Genomic DNA, 16,503 nt, shown 5'->3' with positions numbered 1-16,503 from the left:
TCAGAAACCGCGAGATCATGACCTGAGCCACGCTTAACTGACTGAGCCACCCAGCGCCCCTAGTTGGCTTTTTAAAATAGCACTTTGAAGGCAGTGATTCTAGGCTTTCTCATTTAACCTGTTCTGTATAAACAATGGGCTTTGTGTATATTTAGGTCTGCATGCCATTGCAATAATCTAGAGTAGGGCTTGGAAATCTACCTGTCTGCTGTTCACTCATTGATTAAGTCAGGAAGTATTCTTTGATCTCCAGAAAGAATTGGGCACTGTGCCTAGTGTGCTGGCACTAGGGATATTGCTTTGAATAAAAGAGACAAACTCCCGACTCTCACAAAGCCCTTATATACATGCAAGAAAGACAGCCACTAAGTAAGAACTGCAATGTCAGATTTGGAAAAGCATAATAATAGAAGGAGAGTGATGAGATGTAGACCCACTGGGGGTTGGGGCTGGCTTCCTGAAGCATGTGACATTTGACCTGAGGTCTAGAGGAATGGTGATGAGTTGCCCGCCACAGAGTTGGAAGAAGAGTGTTCCATTCAGAGAGGGGTTAGAGTAGGACTCCAGGTAGCACAGAGCTGTGTGTGAGAGACTGAGGGAAACCAGTGTGGCGGGCCCGGTGAGGATGCGAGTGAGGGCAGGCCACAAAGACAGATCATAGAGGGTCTTATGGGCCGTGCAAAAGAGTTTGAATTTTATTCTAAGAAAAAGCAAGGGAATCGCTGGAGTGTTGTTAAGTGCAGGACTGACGGGATCTGATTTATACCTTTAAAGGGTTATCGCTAGAAAGAGAAGGGGATGTAAGAGGACTATGAGTAAAATAAAGGACTAAATGATCTTCGAGATCATTATTAGACGTACATTTCCACGTAAGATAACACAACCCAACTCAGCAAAAATGTGCTGCGTAGCTTCCGTGTGCCAGGTGCTGGGCACAAATAAAAAGGTGATGTTGAAGGATTCCTTCAGCAACGTTCCTGGGTTTTTCCAGAGAGACACAACTCCATATTTTTCAAAATTGATTTCCTCATTCATTTTCAATTTCCTCTTCTTGATTAGCTAAATCGAAAGCAAATGTTTGGGGTCCTTTTAACCTGCTCACCTCAAACCCTCTTTCTCTTTTTGAACAGGTCTGTAATTTCCCAAAGTAGCGCGTGGCTGTGCCATGTAGTACTTATCCCAAAGAAGCAGGTTCTGCTGGGGGTTCATGCTTGAGTCCATTTTTCTTATCTTTCTCAAATGGCCGAAGTTAACTGATTTGAAAGGGCCTCATTTTAAATTACATTCATTCAGTGAAAACAGAAATTAACACTTAGAGACATCTATATGCTAATGATTGTAGCTCAGGGAATTCACTTCTAACCTTTTCAAAAGGCGCTGGTAAAGAGCCATTTCACTTGAAAGCAACTTAGTAAAACTGGTAGATTAATTAAATACCATAAAATTTCTTTAAAAATCTTTATTTCATTTATCATTTATGCCATTATTTTTTCTTTTTTATGTGGGCTACCTTGACTCGGATCGTGCCTTCTAGGACATATTATTTAGCAGATTATTTGACATGAATAATGCAAAATGCAGAGCGGTAATATAATGCCATGAGTTTCGAAGAGAGTAAAAGAACAAAAGACAAACAAAGGAAATCTGTTTATCAAGGCCACTCTTAACTCATGTTGCAGCTTTGTGTAAATGTTTCTTAAAGTTCCTTTCCTCTGTCAGTGAAGCCCTGGTGAGGACACAAGCCCAGGCTTGGTGAATGAAGTCGGGGTGCAAATTCCCATTTACCTCTTCAGCCACATGCCTTTGTACAGTGAACAAACTGCGCAGCTGTACATGAAATCCTTCAGTGGTTCTAGGTCTCCTCTCTATCTTACTAATCTGTATTTACTTATCTCTACTTCTCTTCATTCACTATTTCATAGATCATTAAATTCTGTTATCAGGGAGAAGCAAGCTTTTCCCCAGTCTACCCATGCCCTGAAGTGTCAACTCTGCTAAGGATTTTAGAGTAGGATATATTTTGTTGAACTGTGTGAAGAAGAGATCGTAAACTTGAGCGAGGTAGCCCTTCAAGGGTATAGGTTAATTAAGTCAAAATAACTCGATGTTTTTTTCACACCCAACATACCCCTCCTATCTTTTGTATAAGCAACAACTTTTTAGGGCATGGGGTTTTATAATCGACTTGCTTCTGAATCCTGGTTCCGCCAAACATTTACTGGTTGTATAACTTTGGTCTGTTACTTAACTACTCAAGCCCAGTTTCCTCATCTGTGGGATGGGTACAGTAACACTTGCTGGGAGGGTTAAATGAGAAAATTCATGTAAAGTGCTTGGCAAAATGCAAGTGGAGGATAATGCTTACGTGGTGAGGATAAATTAAAGAAAGAAACAATTGGAGGGGCGTCTGGCTGGCTCAGTAGGTTGAGCTTCCAACTTTGGCCCAGGCCATGTTCTTGCGGTTCGTGAGTTCGAGCCCCACATCAGGCTTGCTGCTGTCAGCACAGAGCCTGCTTCAGATCCTCTGTCCCCCTCTCTCTGCCCCTCTGTCCCCCTCTCTACTGCCCCTTACAGTATCTCAAAAATAAATAAAACACAAAAAAGGAAAGAAAATTAAAAATAAAAAAGAAATGAACAGTTGGAAAGATTGCTGCCTTCAGAAGCTGCATTTCCCAAATTAAGCTGAAATAAGGGACCTCAGATACCTAAACTGGTGATATTACATGACCCTTCCACTCAAGATTCTTTAGCCATGTTTCCTTCATACATTTCTTCTTGACTCATGTATTCAAAAGTGGCATTCTATAATCATTAAAGGGAATCATATCAATAAATTTGTCCATGGTAGATTTATTTTTATCACCCCTCCTTTTTAACAACTGTAAAATTAGATGCATTTTGAGATTTGTTTACACTCATAAAACCTTCATCACAATCAGAATAATAAGCATATCCATCACCCCCAAAAGTTTCCTTGTGCCCTTTTGTATTCCCTTCCATTACCCTCCCACCCTCTACCCCACCAAACTTCCTCCCCATCCCCAACAGCCACTGATCTGCTGTTTGTCACTACAGATTAATTTGCATTTTCTAGGATCTTATATAAATGGAATCATACAATAGGTACTCTTTCTTTTTTGGTGTTGTTTTGATCTGATTTCTTTCGCTCCACATAAGTATTTTAAGTCTTATTTCAACAGAAGCATTTTGACCCCAATGAAGATATTTTTCTCCCTGGACAGCATCCACCTTATTGTATACATCAGTAATTTATTCTTTTTTCTTGCTGAGTAATATTCTTTTTTACAGATATAACACAAGTTTTTTAAATCAGTTCACCTGTCGATGAACACTTGGATTGTTTCCAGTTTGGGCTATTACAAAGACCTTTGTTATGACCATTAAAAAATATAAGTCTTTGTACGGACATATGCTTTCATTTCTCTTGGGGGAAATATCGAGGAGTACAATGGCTAGATCTTATGATAAAGGTATGTTCAACTTTTAAGCTAATTACCAAATTGTTTCCTTAGAGGTTGTGACATTTCTTTTTTTTTTTTTTCAACTTTTTTTTTTGGGGGGGGACAGAGAGAGACAGAGCATGAACGCGGGAGGGGCAGAGAGAGAGGGAGACACAGAATCGGAAACAGGCTCCAGGCTCTGAGCCATCAGCCCAGAGCCTGACGCGGGGCTCGAACTCATGGACCGCGAGATCGTGACCTGGCTGAAGTCGGCCGCTTAACCGACTGCGCCACCCAGGCGCCCCTGAGGTTGTGCCATTTCATATTATCTTTATCAGTATATGAGAGTTCTAGTTGCTCTATGTTTTTACTGGCACTGGGTATGGTCAATGTTTTTTCATTTCAGCCATTTAAAGAGTGATATAGTGGTACCTCATTCTGATTTCAATTTCTCTAATGATTGTCATGTGCTTCTCTGACATCCTTAATAATCTCTTTGATGAAGTGGCGATGTAAATATTTTGCTCCTCTTTTTATATTGAACTGTTTTCTTGTTATTGAATCTTGAGGGTGATTTAGATATTTTGAAACAAATCCTGTATCAGAAATGTGCTTTGTAAATATCTTTTCCCTGTCTGTGGTTGTCTTTTCATTCCCTTTACAGCGTCTTAAAGGGAAGCTCTTAATTTTAATGAAGTCCAATTTGTCAATTTTATCTTTTATGGATCTTTGCCTAACTCAAGTTTTCAAACTGTTCCCTGTGTTTCTGTCTAGAAATTTTATAGGTTTAGGTTCCACCCTTTGGTCTATGATCTGTTTTGCGTAAAAATTTTTATGTGGTGAAAGATTGAGATCAACGTTCATCTTTTGGGATATGAATATTTGGTTGCCCCAGTACCATCTGCTGAAAACACTCCTTTTTTCTGCACTGAATTGCCTTTGCACCTTTGCCAGAAATCAGTTGATCATATATGTATGGGTTTATTTCTGGACTCTCCATTCTGCTCCCTTGATCCATTTATCTACTTTTAAGACAATGGCATATTTCATAACCTTTTAATCTCTACGCAGTTTGCTGAGCTCCATGCCATCAGTGTCGCCTCCTTCCATGTGGTTCAACTGGACAACTCAGTTTAGTTTTCTTTTAGTGAAATATAGCCAAAATGAATTTCACCAATGACCTAAAATGAGTCTAAAGCCCCTCTCTACCCTTTGCTAATGTTGTGTCCCAGTTTACATTTTTTTTTGGGGGGGGGGAGGGATGTATGCGATGAAAATACGTTGACAAAATTGTCTATTTCATACAAACCTATAGAAATTAGTATAAATCATCAAATTGCTCATGGTGGGGTGAGGAGTGGCAGCAGAAAAATGAAATGAAGAACCCAAAACAAACACCAAACCCTCTCTAAAGAATTCCTGTTAACGACTGTGTCCATTCCTAAATTATATCTAACTTTTCTCTGCTCTCTGTTGTATACCCAGAGGGAGAATGTTCACTTTTTTTTTCTTTCTTTCTTGCTTGCTTGCTTTCTTTTTTTTTTTTCACTTTAGACTGACATTAGGGGTTCTCGAAAGCAGAGGCAGGCCAGAAATCCCAGGGCAAGATCCAGTTGAGCCAGCTTGAGAACAGGGCTTTCCCAGGTAGGATTCCACTTGTAAATCCCAGCTGTCAAACTGTGACGAACAGAGCCTCAGAAGAGGGAAAAGCCAAGACTAAGCAAGGAGTGAGGAGAGCACGTGTGCTGCAAACAGGGAGACAGGAAAGGTGGTTAGCAGCCTTTTCATAGGTCCAAGCTGATTGGCGAGCTCCTTGTTGATGCTAATGAAGCTATTTTTACACTGATAGCTACATTACTCCCAGCAATTGTCATGGTTACCCGGACAAAAGAGAAGGCGAATGGTAAACTTTCTGAATAAAGGAGATATTAAACTGGAATCACTGAATCATTTATCCTAACAACAAAAATAAGTCCTTTCTAAGATAGTTAATGAACTCTGTTTTACCCTGAGGCTATAATCCTCCACTAACATCAGTCTCCTCATCTGTTAAAATGATGGGGGTTGGACTGGATGATCTCTGAGGTCCCTGCCAGCCCTGAAAATTCTATGATTCTAGGATTATTTACTCTATTTGTTTCTCAGTGACTGGCGGTTTTGCATTTACTATATGTTGAAACAAGGGGGACTTTTAACTTGGAAATTTTGAAATGTTATTTGTCTCACAAGCTGGATTTCAAAAGACAGAGTTTGAACTAAAGGCATTGATCTCTAATATATTTTGGACCATATACAGTAACCTGCCCATTTAATGACACACCGTGTGGGGGTTGGCAGGAAAGCAGTAAAAAAAAAAAAAAAAAAAAAATCCTGCTGCTCTGTGCAATTTCAAATCCGTGATAAGTTCGTTCTTCTCTGAAGGAGAACAACCTGATATCTGTGCTAACTCCAATCCCCTTTCAAAATGGTTCTCAAACACAGTTTGGCAGAAGGCATCAGCTAACTGTGGTAGATGTGTTCTCACTTACCACTTGTCAAAGCTGGGCCTGATCAAACCAGGATGCTCATCTCCTGGCATTAAAAGAATGCATCAGAATTCTCAGACAGGAATCTGTAAGCGGATGATAAAGTTGTGATATATCTGGGCCCACAATGGATAGGATCTTACTTAATTCTATAGCTTTTTCATAATATAGAATCTACAGAGAATGCCGGAACCAACTACCTGAATGTGTTAGCTCATTAATCCCCATTTCCCATTCAGAAAATTACCTAAATGTCTTCTAGTCTACATGCCTACTGTTTCAGGAAAAAGGTCCCCAAATTACAGTTTATGTAGACTGTGTTAGCCTTAGCATAGAGAAACTTCTGTAGCCTGGTTCTCAAGGAACTTACAGTCTACTTGACAGAGAAGATGGGATTAGGAAATATTTGTATGTCAGATGCATACTGTACTAGGCACTGGGCATAACTCTTAATGTCTCAAGGCATTAAAAAAAAGATACCATTGTTGCTTATCTAGTAAAGCTCCTATCAGAGGTTTGAATCCTGGTTCACTTGACACAAGGTCTGTCCTATTTTCTCAGCACCAAGGATGGCAAATAGGTTTCATCTCACCTGCTGATGCTGAGGAATTGACGGAGCTAATTGGAGTGTTGATTAAGAGAGTTTGTGGAGTGCCTGGGTGACTCAGTAGGTTGAGTGTCCGACTTCAGCTCAGGTCATGATCTTTCGGTCTGTGGGTTCAAGCCCCACGTCAGGCTCTGTGCTGACAGCTTAGAGCCTGCTTCAGATTCTGTCTCCCTCTCTCTTTGCCCCTCCCCCGCTCACGCTCTGTCTCTCTCTCTCTCTCTCTCTCTCTGTCAAAAATAAATACACATTTAAAAAAACTTAAAAAAGGAGAGAGTTTCTGAGGCAGGACATATCGGATCAGAGGAATGGAGTGCCTTGGTTTTTTTGTGATGCACCATACGTTCTCGAAATTTCCCACATTTGCCCCAGCACCTGCTGGCACACACCTAAGTTAATGGAGGAGTGAGAAGAAAGGAAAACTCAGCTGAGTCTGCGTGTTCAGGGAAAGTTTCTTAGAAATCTGGGAGACAAACCAGCCCTGATAGATGGGTAGAATTTGGACAAGTGGCCGGAAAGCAAATCAGTACTCCAAAAAAGAGTTTGAGATGAGAAGCACGAGAGAGCAGGCCTTTAAGGCAACGATGGGGGTAATTTTTAGGAGACTGAGACCCTTGCCTTCACGCCTGCGTTAACCATGGGGCGATGGAACACAAGCAGATCGTTTAAACTGGTTCAAAGGCTTCTCGCATTTACCCTGCTCGAACAATCTCTCTGTGTTTCATTAGTTGCCAATAAGTTACCTCTTTGTTTCTGTGTTTGGTTTTATGGATTCTATTGTTGGCATGATGAGAGCACAGGGAAGCCATGTAATGACAGGGGGAAGCACTGGCTGGGGGAAAGAAAAAACACTTTGAAGCCGTGGGGCTCCCAGGCTGCGTCTGGGCACAATGCCAGCTTTTCTGTAGCTGAAGAACTTGCCGTGGAAACAGCTGGCAATGGCTACAATTCACCTGTAATAAAGACAAGCGATACCGACCACTCAGCACACTAATCAATGATTTAATAATTGTGTCAATGAAACAGATGATTTGATGGGCTCCGGGGGATTCAAGCCCCCTCTGCAGCTACATGCTGCCTTCGAGAATGGCCTGGTCTTCCTCAACAGACTTCCACGCTTCCCTCCAACACTCTTATTTTAAGACTCTTCTGGTTACAACTTTTATACCAGAATATATTGGAACATCATCTACTCCTCAGACTGGTGTTTATTGACATTTATGGAAGTGTCAGGAAAGTCCACTGAGCAAATAGAGCCTTTCCCCACTCTGTCTATCTAGGTTTGTAGAATCTTTCCCTAGTGGCAGTACTGTCCCCTTCGGGGTCGTAGAACATCTCTTCCAACGAGCTGCTGCTTCTCAGGATGCATCGCAGCTCGGTCTGACTGAGGGGGGTTGCCAGAAAGAATATGTGTTAGGTTCCATTGCATTTTGGATTTTCTCTACCCCCTCCCTTTTACATTATGAGGTGTTTCAAACCTGGCTGAGGTGTTATCCAATCATAAGTACAGTTTCCTAGGATCTGGGTGACCCTTTCCTCCCTACTTAACAGTCGTTAAATGAACAGATGCCATAAAACGAAAGGGCGCTGATCTTCGGCTTGTCCTGGAAAGCACAGTGGACTGGCGCGCGTGGGGCAGTGTGGGATGGCTGGTGGTCACAGCCGCTCTCGTGAGCACGTTGCTGCCGGTCCCCCCTCGTGGGGTTGTCATAGTGTTTTTCCACCTTCCCTTCTTAATCTCACAGAAAATTATTGAACTGACTATCATCTAAGCTCTTATATGTTAGTTACACCGAGTAGACTTTAGGAAACTGAGCATCAATGATACTGAGTCCGTTAGAATTAGGTCTTCCCTGGTGGTGAATCTATCATGACATTGACTTTTATGAGGAGAAAAAAAAGGAAAAAAGGGACGGGGGTTACACCATTGTGTAAGCAGCTTTTGTAACTTGTTGGTAGGTATGCAATATCTCAGGCCTAAGGTAAGTTTTCAAAAACCCAGGACCTTCCCCCCCACCAGTAAGGTAAACAGGCTTAAAATTTTATAAGGGATCTGCTCTGGGTCCCCTTCTAAAAGCCAGGTTCCAGTTATTTGTTAAGCGTGCCAAACTCCTGCAGTGCTGGGATCAGACTCCCTGGCCCCGATTGTTGGTGATTCCCTTTACAATTTGAGCATTTTTTGTCTGTTATTTTGAACTGTGGACCCGAGTGCCCATTTGGAGGCAAACAGAAAAGTCCCACTCAACATTCTGATATGTATAATGGCCCCGGGCAAGTTTTCCATATCTGGAAATACATTTGTGTTGTATTATTTTAAAAACACTCCTCTACTGTCACTCTCCTTATCCCTGGCTTACCCTGAGCTCCATTAATTAAGGGCCTAATCTGTGCGAATATTGTGGCCCTTTTAAGAGTATATGCATTTTAATGGGTTTGCTTAAGGCCTGAAAAAGATTCAAGACACAAAGGACTGAGTCGATAATGGTGGGATTTCAGGCAGTATGACAAGCATTGAGGGATATACTTTTGGCCAGAGGCCCTGCCTGACTCCATTCAAATTTCACAAAATAGACAGTTGTCTCTCCATAAGCAAATGAACAATATCCTTTTCTTCCCTTTTCCCTTCATAATTTTGACATAAGCTATGCAGTGGAAAGCAGGTACTGGCTGGTAGTATCCATTATGCATGGGGGCCAATTCTATTAAGGATCTAGGAAATCCCTCCCTTGGTGGCATATTTAGAAAGTACTATTGGCATCCCGTCCCTCTGTGTTACCAGTGAATGACATGTCAATGTCTTGATGCCTGATCTTAATTATTCACTCTCTGCCATTTCCACAGACCCGAGACGGCTTTCGTCAGTGCTGACACACGGAATATAGCAAGGAGCATTAGTGGAGTCCAAATATGACTGTAAGAACAGCGAAGAGAAATTATATGCATCTATATGTACCCGTATATAAATATATATATTATACATACATGTATATGTATATATACACATACTTATATGCATGTGTGTATATGTCTATAGATAGATATAGATGTATCTATAGCCACAAAAGATATAAAAGTTGATCCACAAAACTAATTTAGTGGCTTCCAGCATGTATGGTGAAAGAACCATCTCATTCATACATGTAAGAAACCACAGTGACTTCTCTCTCCTGACCGTTCTGCAAGGAGCTCATGGGAGTATTCAAATGTTATCTATTAATATTCATGCAATGTTTCCTATTATATAATTTGTACAATGTTCCTTTGAGGATAAAATGAGACAGTAGATATGAAAATACTTTGAAGATTATAAATTGTAAACTAAAAAAATATATTTCATCATAATTATGACTATGTTTATTTTCATGTTATCTATTTGGTTTCAAGTTTTGGATTACAACTTCCTTTGTGGCACAGCTGACATTAGTTGATTTTCCTTGTGAGTGACAGAATGGCACAATCATCAAAAAGGTACAAACACAGCAAGGCAGAAGGAACAACGAATGCCAAGAAGATGGAGTTTTATTCCCAGCTTGTTGGTAACAAATCTTATGCCTTGGGCAAATCATTTAATCTCACCAAGTCTTTCCACCCTTATCTTTAAAATAAAGGGGTGGCTCAGCCAACATTCCATCCAGATCCAATTTTCAGGGATCCTTGGGTAACCCTTTTAAAAAAAAAAAAACATATGAAACCTCTCATCAGGGAAAGTTACAACGTCTTTCCTTCCACCACAAAAATTAGCTTTGGTCCAGGTTCCATAACGTGTTAGGTCGTAAGAATTTGGCAAAAACTGAAATATATTCCAGAAATTGTTTTAATGCCAACAGGCTGTTATCAGCTATATTGCTGCCAGGACATTATAATGTGTGAGATGAACCATTGAAAAAAAAAGATAAGAGCACAAACAAAAACAAAAGTGTGGGTGAAATCTTTGAATTTTTGGCATCAGTCTGATTTGTCTGATTACAAAGTAGTCAATGAGAATATCTTTCTTTCTTTTACTTTTTGCATTCCTTTCCTTCTTCCTTCAAGAGCCCTGTTCCATATAGAAAAACAGGCTCAATAGAATCAATGTTCGAAGCTAATTTGGATGGTCTAAGCCATTTCAATTGGTAGTCAATAACCTTGTGGGACCCCTTCTTCGGCATCCTCACCTTCCGTAGAAGATAAAGGGATGAGATAGAAAGAAACTACAGCGGGAAATGCATTTTCAGTGGTCCCCTGGCAGAAAGCCACGGCATTCCTCCATCATGTGCCCACATCATGCACCCAAACTGTGCCAGTGTTTGATTTTCCCCTGCGACGATGATCTTCCATCAACAGTTTGCAATCTTTGTAATTTCTCCACTTTAAAACCGCCTTGATAAATTAACTGGGTTAAACTAGTTGTAGATTTAAACCTCTCTGAAGGTCTTAATAGGGCAGTGTCATATGGACTGCAATCTGAAGAAAGTGAGCAAGGTCCCGTTCCCATCTCTGTTGGCGCAAAGTAATTCAGGCTGAAGGAGGAGTAACTGCAGGGCATTTCTTGAGGCTGGAGAGTGCCCGGTTGGAGAAAGAGCAAGAATGCCGAAATGCCTGGTGACAGCCAGGGAGCGGAGGGTTGTGGAGGATGAGATGAAAGTTGAGGAGAGGCAGGCAGACGCTGTAGGATTTGGTAGGCCATTGTAATGAAATCAGGAATCATTGGAGGGTGTGGGCGGACAAACGACTTGAACCAAATGACGTTGAACAGAATATCTCTGGTGGTAAACAGAGCTGCCGGGGGCAAATAGAATAATCTAGGGCATAGGTGATGGCGTCTTGGAACAGGTGGTAGTGGTGGAGACGGTGAGCGATGGTCTGGATCTGTTCCGACAGAAGAGCTGACACATTCTGTTGATGGATCAAATGAGGAGTGTGAGAGAAAGAGAGAAGCCCGGGATGATTCCGAGGTGATGCCTGAGAAACTGACACTAAGGAATCACTGGCAACTGAGATGAAGTTTGTGGACTTAAGTCTTTGATGCCCATATGAGGAAGAAATTTCTGTAGATCTTTAATCAGTACACTAGTATTGGGTAGCTACTTTTATTCATATTTAAATTTAAGAGCCAGGGTGGCTCAGTCAGTTAAGCGTCTGACTTTGGCCAGGTTATGATCTCACGGTTTGTGAGTTCAAGTCCTGCGTCGGGCTCTCTCTGCTGTCGGTGCAGAGCCCACATTGGAAACTCTGTACCTCTGTCTCTGCTCCTCCCCTCACTCAAAAATTAATAAACATTAAATAAATAAATAAATAAATAAATAAATAAATAAATAAATTTAAGAAAGAACTTTAGGAAATGGAAAAAAATCCAGGAGTAGTGCATTCTCTTGGTTTCATCTACTCATTCATTTGGTTAGTTAATTAATATGTACTGTAATCTCTCACACATTAAAAGGTATAAAGTGCTGTGAAGGATAGAAAAATGTTTACATGTGAATTATATTACCAGAATGCATATAACCTAATAGAGGGTGAAAGTATGTGTCATTAACACAAATAAGGTACCACGGTGCTTGGGCATACCAAAGCGATTATGAGGTGTTCTCACATGAGACAGCCTTAAAAATTGGTTGGCTCTTTACATTCCAAAAGGAAAGTCATTATACCACCAAAGCCAGAAAGACTATGGAAGAGGAAAGGAATTGTCTTATTAGACCTTGTGAGCTTACTGTGGGTAATCTGGAAAACCAATCTTGACTAGTGTTTCTCAAGAAGTTTTGAGAATTAAGCTCTAATGCTCATTGCATGTAATTAATTTGCTTATCTCACATGCATCTAGGATGCACCCAGCCATGTAACATTGGTGGGAGAATTGAGAAAATTGTTCCGTGGTTGAAAAAGACTGAATTGTAAATTCAGGATTACAGTTAATTAGTGTTAGATATCTCAGCTTCTGGTCAAATTCTCATATCTAACCCAGAAAGCAAATAAGATGAGTGGTATACCTGATGTCTGCTGAGCTGGACGTCACGTAAAAGGCTATGCAGGTAAGTGAAAATAGCAAAAGAAATAAAAAAAATGCTCTTACCCTTGAGGCTCATGTAATCTAATTGGGAAGACAAACACAAGGACAAGTACATGAGAACAGTTTTATAGCAGAGTCTAAATATTGACCAGTGACATCATAGTCATGAGTGTGGACAAAGGGTAGGGTGGTAATTTGTGTTAAGGAATAATCAAGGTTGGCTGGGTTGAAGCAGAGAGGACATCCTTGAGGGTCTGAATCTTAAGAAAATATTGGCAAGTCATCGATCAGTCAATTTAAAAAAAAAACACAAAACCTGACATTTGGTCATGGATTTTATGAGCTAAGCAATGGACACTGTATAGGAATGCTGATATTCAGATGGCTTTCCTTCATTTTAAGAATAAATCTTCATGTACAAAAATCTTTGATGCTCTCACATTTGTGCTTCTCAAGCCTGATGGATTCTCCTCTCCTGAAGACTGACACCTGTCTAATGCTTGAGTTGTGCACAACGTCCCCTCTGATGGGCTCTTCTGTTGACAGTTATAAGATTTCCTTGTGGTGATCACTGAGGGCTGCCTTCTCAAAATGAGCACTCTACTATGATGAAAACGTGGAAAGAGATGCAAGTCCCATAAAAAAGGCAAATCTCTCACCTCACACATCCTCCGGTGTGTGGATAACTGACTGATAAAGCCTTCTCTCTTAGGATGTAGGACTTGGTCAAGTCCCACTTGGTGGGGTACCACTGTTTGGACTCAGCAGGGTGCATCATCCTCGGAGCACTCCGTGCCAGTCTAGAAATACCCCGAACACATTGGAGAGAGAGCAGGAAATCTCAGTGCATTTTCCCAGTACCCCATCTGTGTGGCATGTCGCCGAAACCCACAACTTGTAACGGTAACGTGTTGAGGTGAGAGGCGAGAGGGCAGGCGCTGTCGCAGGTGGAGAAGGAAAGGTTGTTAGGCTTTCTGAAGGCATGTCGAGGGAGGCTGCAGTAACGTGACAGTGCCCCGTGCTACCTGAGCACAGCACACTGAAATCTCACATAAGTGATGCAGAGCATTTAATGAGTCGGGACTGAAAACTTTAATTAGCTTGTAGGGCTTTTTATTATTTTATTTTTTGTTCATTATATTTTCTGCTCAGTCTCTGTGGATGTTCTGCATTTTCATCATCAAATGACTGGCTGGCTATTTTTGTCAAACAAGAAGCCTGAAACCATCAAGTCTGAGTGCGGAGACGGTCTGCCCGCTCTGTCAACAGGATGAAAGTGAGTCTCGGGCTTTTTTAATTACAAGGATAACATGTTCGCTCATCTAATAATGAAGATGGTTAGCAATTTTAAATTTTAATAATCAATTACTGAAAGTAATTCTCCATTAAACCACAAGAGAGCCATTAAATCTCAAAAGATGGAACATGCTGTATGTAACAGTAGCAAATTTTCTATTTTTAAATATCATTAGGGAATATCTGATTGTTTCATTTCTCTGCATTTCTTTTACCTTTTTCCTCATGCAGACCATCTCATTTTCCGCAGGAAGACAGCACATGATCTTATAAATAATAAAAGAAAACCCTTGCAAGACTTGATCCAGGGGTGTGAAAGATGTGCTAAGAATGTAATTTATTTCAGTCTGGGATATTTTGACTGAATAATAAGGAAGGTGACTAATTAATATTATACTGCGCTGTGGGCAAGGCATGGCTAATCCATGCTGCCTCCACCTCTGGAGACCTGCATTCAAGCCTTAGAGGAGTCACAGCTGCAGAACACGGGTTGGGGGATGGGAGGGGAAGGTGTCAGATGTCTTTCCCTGGCTGTGGAGACCCCTGTCCATATTCTAAAACCACCCTGAACATCAGCCTCTGCTCCGAGGAGACAAGGGAAAAGACAGATGATTGCTACTTGGCTGTGGCAATTTGGCCGACTTATATGTCAGGGGGAGATAGCTCTGTGACAGCCTGAGCTGTCCCAGCCCCAGCCTGGTTTAGCCAGCACACTTTCATCCCACTTAAACACTTGGAGATAGATGGAGTAAAAGAAAAGGGGTGAGTGTGTGTGTGTGTGCGCGCACGTGTGCTCAGGGAAGATACTAGATAGGGGTGGGAGCACAATAACGAGATGGCCAGAAAATAGTGATAGAATCAAATCAGCCCAAGTCTCCATCAAAGCAGCTGACTCCATATCTGCAGTATCTGAAGCTTAAAGAGCAGAAGGACACAGTGCTTTATTTCTAAGGCATTTGATTAGCCTTCAGTTAGTGGGAAGACCACTTAGAATCTCACCAGTAAATAGTGCACTCAGCATTATAGTGCTGGTCCCCCAAACACCATGTGGTGTGTGGAAGGCAGGGAAGCCCGCTGACCTGAACACCAGGAACCACATGGCCGGAGGTGGGCTTCTCATCATCCTGCTTGTGTTTCTGTTGGGAACTGTCCCTGTGTTTCTGAACTGTGCTGGCCTTTCCAGGGAGCAGTCCTGGGCTCCCCCAGGAAGGGATAAAGCAGAAATTCTGCCAAGCCAAGCAGGTTGGGGGGTGGATAAGGGGGATTTCATGCCATGGATAATTAAGATGCAGTTCTTTTGTACTTCTTCACTGAAAATGTCAAGTTTCTGGATATTGTGGGGTTTCTGTTTCTGTCTCATTCTGCTACTTGGACTTTAATCATCCTTAGAGCCATGAGCAGGGAGAAGCTGACTTGGTGGATATAATGGAATGTTGGTTCTCAACCTCAGGAGTTCCCCAGGTGAAATTCAGAGCTGGCCCCTGAAATTCGGAACGTGGAGAACAAGGCAAGGACGAAGACAGAGGCAGGCCTCTCTGGATTGATAGGTGGCAGTTTTAAGAAGTAAGGGAACTTCCATTTGATGCTTGCCTTGGGCTGTGCAAAATGAGATCTTTGTACCCACCTTGCAGAACCATAATTTATTTTTATAGAGGCCTTAATGGGATTCAGTCATGTACACAGTCCAGATGGTCTCAATAACACATTACTCTCAAGGCTGCATCCTTGTAGTGGCTCCTAGTGTGGGAACACTGGGTGGAACATACCTTCCAAGGAAAGGGGAGGGGGGGGGAGCCTCTGCTCTTATTGCCTGGATCCAGGTCAAACGTCAGCCAGGGGTCATGCCTTCTCAATGACCTCCTCCAACAGGAAAATGTGATCCACATTGGACAATTTTGGTCTTTGTTAGCACATCTGAGAAGTGACTTAGAGAAACAGATAAGAAACTGTTAATGTTTGGGTTCTGATGTGAACCCCAATTATCTAGCTATGGTGATACAGCCATGTTCTGCCTATCCTCTATTGGTATGTGTAATGGGGCATGAAAGTGATGATATATTATTTAACTTTGGAACATGCTTACTCTCCCGGATCACCAATCATGGGTTATTATGAATGAACTACCATGAACTTTTATGATTATAGGAGTGGCTACATCTTATATTTCCTCAGAAAAACAGCACTATTTAATGACTACGGCATCCTATGGAGACCTTCAACCTTTAGTCATAGAGTTAAGAGCTCTTGGTTTCACAGCTCCAAAAGCCCTCTTTGAAATGATCTGTATATAAACTGGGGCAGAAAGACCCCTCACCTTTGCATGACATAGGCAGAATTTGAGAATCAGAAATCCTATTGGCAGTCACATTTGTATATTCTGTGGAATGAAATCCACTTTAGTGGGCAGTTCTGTTTGATATCTTCGTCCATTCTTACATGTTCTTCTGTATCTCATTTTCTGCAGAAACAAATCTGGTCCTTCAAAAGGGCATATAATAGGAAGCATTGTTTCTTTTATTTCAAATCTATTTTTAGAGACAAATTACAGCTCCTGATACTGTGGTTTAGTGAAGCTGCTATTTTGGGGGCATGTGTGTTACTTCTGTAATGGGTGTGAAAATACAGTGA

At 41.5% G+C, this 16,503-nt stretch overlaps 1 non-coding gene across 1 annotated transcript; it reads right to left on the bottom strand.

The window, feature by feature from the left end:
- Positions 1-16,031: 16,031 nt before the first annotated feature.
- Positions 16,032-16,158, bottom strand: LOC111562154. Its single transcript, XR_002745198.1, has one exon. It is a non-coding gene; the product is annotated as a small nucleolar RNA SNORA25 (small nucleolar RNA).
- Between the last annotated feature and the right edge of the window lie 345 nt (positions 16,159-16,503).

Source organism: Felis catus, chromosome C1 (assembly GCF_018350175.1).
Source record: "Felis catus isolate Fca126 chromosome C1, F.catus_Fca126_mat1.0, whole genome shotgun sequence".
Classification (NCBI taxonomy): Eukaryota; Metazoa; Chordata; class Mammalia; order Carnivora; family Felidae; genus Felis; species Felis catus.
Note: the sequence above shows the minus strand (reverse complement) of the source record. Positions and strands in the feature narration are given on the sequence as shown.